Raw genomic sequence first — 6,781 nt, forward strand, 5'->3', positions numbered from 1 at the left:
AATAATTTAGTCCTGAGGAGGAGCAAAAGTTCCTAGCATACAATAACCTGTTTAGAGGCGTCATGATAAGTGCACTCAATAAAAAGTATATCGACAACTATATCATTTGCACCACTGCTAAAGAGTTATGAGATGCGTTTGAGGCCAAGTTTGGGGTTTCTGATGCTAGTAGTAAGTTGTATCTTATGGAGCAGTTGTTTGATTATAAAGTGATGGGTAACCGTTCTGTGATTGAACAAGCACATGAGATACATGCGCTAGCAAAGGAACTCGAACAATTTCCATGTGTGTTACCTGAAAAGTTTTGGTCGGCGGTATAATCGCTAAGCTGCCACCTACTTGGAAGAATTTTGCTACTTCTCTAAAACACTAGAGGAAAGAGTTTTGTCTTGCCAAACTCATAGGAACTCTTGATGTTGAGGAGAAAACGAGAGCAAAATATATACATGGGAAAGGAGTTGAGTCTTCTAGTGCCAATGTTGTGCACAAGAAAAAGCAATATGCATTCCGTAACAAGAAAAAGAACAAGCAAGAGAACAAGCAAGGGACAAATCCGAAGCCAAAGCAAATAACAACATTTAAGAAGAAAGACAGATGGGGGCTGCTTTATTTGCGGTAGCATTGACCATTGGGCAAGTTCCCAGTCCACAAATTCAAGCGCGAAGAGAAAAAGTCAGTGAACATGGTTGTTAGCGAGGCTAAAGGAGGAACATCTAGGTATGGTAATTATTTACCCACTGTTTTTTCAGTCTATCATTCACTTGAGTGGGGTGGATGGATACTGGGACTAATGTACATGTATGTGCTGATGTCTCTTTGTTCTTCTTATCAGAAAGGCGACACTGGAGCCTTACTAATGGGGAATGGCTCACATCCGTGTGTTCTTAGTGTTGGTACGGTCATTCTAAAGTTCACTTCAGGAAAGACGGTGCTGATGAACAACGTGCAGCATATTCTCTCCAACAAAAAGAATCTAGTTAGTGGCTCTCAGCTTTGCAGAGATGGCTACAAAATTGTCTTTGAATACAATAAAGTTATATTTTCTAAGTTTGAAACTTTTATTGGTAAAGGTTGAAAGCCCAAGTTTGGTTTTCGTAATTAATGACACCATGTTTCTAATGTTTTGTGTTTAAGTGAATTGAGATAGGCATAGCAACACATGTGATGAAGGAGCAAGGTGGCATGGAAAGGTGGCTACATGATTACAAAGAGATGAAGCATGGAGTAGAGATCATGGTGGTGGACAAGGAATTAAGTGATCAAGGCAAAGGTATAAACATAGGGTTTTACTTTTGCCAGTCTAAGATGAGTAGATAAGTAATTGACCGGATCTAGGATAGATAGCCAACTATCAAGAGGGGAAATCACAGAGAAAGAATCAAGTGCTGCTAGGTCCATATCTTGAGCATATGCACTAGGATCTAGTAAAATGCCAACTTAACTCCTTTGATAAAAATGTTTGTAAAAAGCTAACACACATGCACTTTGGTGGTGAACACTTGTTGGTGTTAGCACGTTTGCAAAGGAGGTGCAGTTCCTAGGGTTGAGATGGGTTTGGGTTCTTTGGGTTGATACACTAGTGGGTGCACATAGGTCAATCTTAAGGGTTCTTGGGTCAAGCTAGGGCCTAGGCTGACACACACAAGCCAAACAACCTAACGTATAGACATCTTAGTGGTTTGTTAAACAATACTTCATTCGTTCCAAATGATAAGTCGTTTTAACTTTTTTAGTTCATCCACTTTACTATGTAGACATATTATTATTTCTAGATGCATATCAAAATAGATGTACCAAAATAGTTAAAACGACTTATAAATGCAATGCTCAAACATCTACATTGGGTTTTACTTGTGCAACTAGGGTAGCTTCCTAGCATGATCACTCACCACGCATAGGTTTCTAGAAAAGTTTTTGAATGTTGCACCCTTCTGCCACGGCGACTGGTCATCCACATGTATAATGAGGGTAGATCCGGTCGCCCCTAGCCTCCTCCTTGTTGGCTCGGGTCTAGCAGCACCAAGCCAGCAAGTGATGGCGGCATGACCGCCATCCACATGTCTAGCGAGGCTAGATCTGATCGCCCCTGCCTTTCTCCACGTCGACGTGGCTTCCTTCGTCACCTGTCCGTGTGGCATCCTCCTTGTGCGACTTGGGTCCAGTGGCACCAAGCCTGAGAGTGAGGGCAGCATGCCGACCCCTTTCCCCACCACCGTCAGCAACCTCTTCAGCTCCGACAAAGGGTAGATCTAGCGCCTCCTACTGTCATCCAGCTTCTTCCGGCCATTCTTGGTGGTGGATGCCCCTACAGTGGGAGCGGCCCTCTTTCGTGATGAGACGGTTGAGTTTTTATATGACGAGGAGGGAAGGAAGAAATGACATACGGGTCTAGGTCCCACATGTCATTCTCTACTAGAATGTATTTGGTGGCATGCTTTATTAGGTAGTGCTGCCGGAGGAAACAATGGAAGAAAAAAGAGTAGTACCAAAATAGGTGGCCCTGTTTTCAGGGGCGGATTCAGGACCCGGGCTGCAAGGGCTGCAGCCCGGGGCGTAGCCCCAAATCTTCACTAACAGCTCTACTATGCAGCGCAAAAAGAGCCCAAACAAATTGCCTTTAGCCTCACTCGATGGTGCTGAAACATAGCATCAACGCCTCCTAACCGCACTGTGATTGAATTTCAGCAAAATTTCTGCGGTGTTAGTAAAATTTCTAGTCTTCAATAATTTAGCCCCCCTTGTGAGATATTTCTGGATCCGCCACTGCCTGTTTTAGATAGTAGTGGCCAAGTCTCCATATTAAATGCATATAGACTACAAAGTTAATAGGTGAAATAAAATGAAAGTGCCCGGAAAATTATCCACCAACTACCAAAAACTTAAGATTTGATGGGTAGCAAGCATATATTTTGCCAAAGCAAGATGACACAAACACACAGCATAATTATGTGTTCCTTATCACAGGAAGGAAATAAACGCACTGACACACAAGTACAAGGCCGCTTCCGTGAAGCATGCAGAATTCATGCATGCGTTTGGTTACACAACAGGAACTTTTGTATTGATGACTGTAGAACACATCTTGTTCTAGTAACTGGAGGTAGCGGGAACAACCGCATTTCCAGCAGCTTCTCTTTGTGCCCAATGGCTCCCACTACAAACTACTACTCAGTCTTGGTGTCAGACTTACCATTGCAAGCACGCAACGCCATCACCTCGATGGTGAACCCCGGGCCGAAGCCCACCATGAAGCCCCACTCGCAGTCGCAGCTCCCCTCCTCCTCCTGCTCTTGCTGGCGACGGCGAATCACCTCGTCGAGGACAAAGATCAGAGTTGGGCCCGTCATGTTGCCGTACTCGCTGAGCACCCGCCGGCTGGCCGCCAACTTCCCGGGCTCTAGCCCGAGAGCCGCCGTGAAGCTTTCCATGATCCTTGGGCCACCGGGGTGCACCACCCAGAAGAGATCATTCCAGCCAACGCTTCCAATGCCGAGTGAAGGCATCATGCCGATCAGACACCGCTCGATGTTGCCGCCGACCTGCGCCGCCAGCTCTCCAAACTCGAGGCGGTACTCCAGGCCGTCCTTGGTGAGCTCGACGGCGACCGCGCTCTCCGAGCCGGGCACCATGGCCTGCGACGCTGAGACCATCTCGAAGATTGGCCGCTCAGCGAGTTCCTGCGGGTCGGCGGCTCCGACGACGACTGCGCCGGCACCGTCGCCGTAAAGGGCGCGGCCGATGATCCCGTAGCGGCGGGCCACGTCGGGGACGACGTAGCGGTCCATGACGCTCCACATGTCGGCGCAGGCGACGAGGACCCGCGCGCCGCGGTTGTTCTCGGCGATGTCCTTGGCAACGCGGAGCGCGCTGGGGCTGCCGCTGCAGCCGTGGAAGCCGACCACGGTGCGCTGCACGGTGGGGTTCAGCCCGAGGAGGGAAGCGATGCGGAGGTCGATGTGGGGCAGCTGGGCGCTGGTGCTGGTGGCGAACACGAGGTGGGTGATGTCTCCGGCCGGCCGGCCCCACTCGGCGATGGCTTTCACTGCGGCAGCCGCGACAAGTTCCGGCATAGCATTGGCCACGACGGCCAGCTTGCGTTGCAGAGTTGGGGCAGCAGGGTCCAAGAACTCCGGGTGCTCACGGAAGAGATCGTCGTTGAGCTGCAGGTAGCGTTTTTTTACCTTCATCTTCTCACCTGAGGGACATGTAAAATAAGACCCATGGTAATAAGTGCACTTCTAATAATTGCCATTGTTGCTGTTGCTGCTGATGTGCGTTTACTCGAGCAAAAATAAACCACCCAAACACTTTGGGTTTTGAAACCAAGCTTCAAAGATGGTTCCTCTGCAATTTTCATATCTGAGATATTTTATCGTGGGCGCCAATTTAATTTTATTCTTGATATTTCCCATTGTCCCCACCACATCGACCATAACCGGCGAAGGTTAACCAGAATTGAAATGGAGCAGATAATGGAGATTTTGTTTCGAAATCGTAGGTTCTGATACGAGTTAGTGTGGGGTGTCAGAATGACGAGCAACAATAATAGGCCATGGATGCAGTTTGCAAACGTCACCACTATTTTCAGATTTGAGAATACTGAAAGCTAGAGTAGGCAATGGAGATTCTGTTTTCGTGGTTTTAGGCTTGAGTTAGGTACTGGGATTGGCAGGGGTTGTGGCTTCTTTTAGTAGTGAATAATTGGAACTATTGCTGACATGCAATAGATAAGTTCCATGTTTTTAGTCACTTCTAATACCAAATATTGTTTCAACTCTAAAAACTCCAAGTCTAGTATTTCCAAGAGCGCTAGGCCTTGTTTAGTTCGCAAAAAATTTCAAGATTCCCCGTCACATCGAATCTTTCGTCGCATGCATGGAGCATTAAATATAGATGAAAATAAAAACAGTTTACCTGTAATTTGTGTGATGAATCTTTTGAGCCTAATTACTTCGTGATTGGACAATGTTTGTCAAATAAAAACAAAATTGCTAGCCAAAAACCACAAATTTTGCAAACTAAACAAGGCCTATGTTACAGAGCAATAAGTTTCTTAGTTCATTTTTTGTGGAGTAGGCAAACAGGTACATATTATGTTTTTTTGGTGCATCTGTTCCACCATGGACATTTTTTATAGCACAATAGAAAACTTAGTGAAGTAATCACAATCAGGTCCACATATTTCAAGAACTATGAATATCCCACTCACAATATATATTGTTTGGAGCTAACTACCAACAGGCCTCAATAGTACGTGGTTGTAGAGCTTACCGGTTGAAAGATTTCGCATTGTGTTTGTAGATGCATGTCTACACTAGCATTTAGGTTCCGTTCGCTTGTCTTTTATAACCGTATTTTTTCTGCAGCTAGTAGTGTTTTTCTCTCACGGTAAGTTAGCGAATAGTACTTTTAGCCGGTATAAGGAGTTGTTGTAAAACTGTTGTTGGTGTTGTAGTGCTCAACTACTCCCACTATATTTGTGCAGTAGTCATATGATATGGTAATATAGTACAAAAAGTTATATAACATGAGAATGGAAAGTTAGTTACATACACATTTTCTTCATGATCGCTTTCGTGTGTGTTAGATGATCACTCTTGGTGATATGGAAGTACCAAGCACACACGCAGGACCGCCGTTAGTCCATTGCTGCCGGTACTCGCTGCAACCAACATGCATTTTTTATAAATAAAAATCTTCATAAAAAACCCAAAAGTGTCATAAACTCCCCCGAGACATAGATACTAAACATATTAGGTGAATTCTCTGCGCATTGCTTGGGGATTTCTTAAAAATAAGTTATTATATATATAACATTATTACATGGTATTTAATATACTTTGTATACATATATATGAATTTAATTTGCATGTTATTTTGTTGTATTAGATCTGGTAAACAATCGCTAAACTAATAGAAGAAAAACAATAGAATATTTGATTACATTATAGAGACATAGGTGATCAAACAAATAGCATATGTAGACAACTTGTATGTTAATAGATTAAATAGTTAAAGTATTTCACATGATATAAATGACATGGATATTTTTTTAATTAATATGGGATGACATAGACTTAGTGGAGAATGATGTGGACACCTTGCATGAAGAGAGAATTCATCTAGTCGGGTTTAATTAGCTTTATAAGAGTATATGATCCGTCTGACAATAAGTCAATAAAACATTGCCTTAATTTACTATTCTTTAATAAAAGTTTAGATAATATTTAAATTTATCATAGAAATTTTCAAGTCAGGGTCTACAAATATAACCTTTTATTTATTTTTTTAAAACGTTCTAAACGGCAATGTTGGTTAATGTTTGGAGTGCTTGGACCGGATTCAGAACATCACGTACTTGTTATGACTATAAACAGTGTATATCATAGTACATAAACAGTGATGTGTATCAACATATGAATATATAATAAATATTTCAATAATTCCGTATATAAAAAATTAATAAAACTGTAATAATGTGTATCAATAAATAGCTCAAAATATAAGAGTATATGATCCGTCTGACAATAAGTCAATAAAACATTGCCTTAATTTACTATTCTCTAATAAAAGTTTAGATAATATTTAAATTTATCATAGAAATTTTCAAGTCAGGGTCTACAAATATAACCTTTTATTTATTTTTTAAAAACGTTCTAAACCGCAATGTTGGTTAATGTTTGGAGTGCTTGGACCGGATTCAGAACATCACGTACTTGTTATGACTATAAACAGTGTATATCATAGTACATAAACAGTGATGTGTATCAACATATGAATA

At 42.6% G+C, this 6,781-nt stretch overlaps 1 pseudogene; it reads right to left on the reverse strand.

The window, feature by feature from the left end:
* On the reverse strand, window positions 3,155-5,617 carry LOC8056966 (annotated as a pseudogene).

Source organism: Sorghum bicolor, chromosome 5 (assembly GCF_000003195.3).
Source record: "Sorghum bicolor cultivar BTx623 chromosome 5, Sorghum_bicolor_NCBIv3, whole genome shotgun sequence".
Taxonomy (NCBI): domain Eukaryota; kingdom Viridiplantae; phylum Streptophyta; class Magnoliopsida; order Poales; family Poaceae; genus Sorghum; species Sorghum bicolor.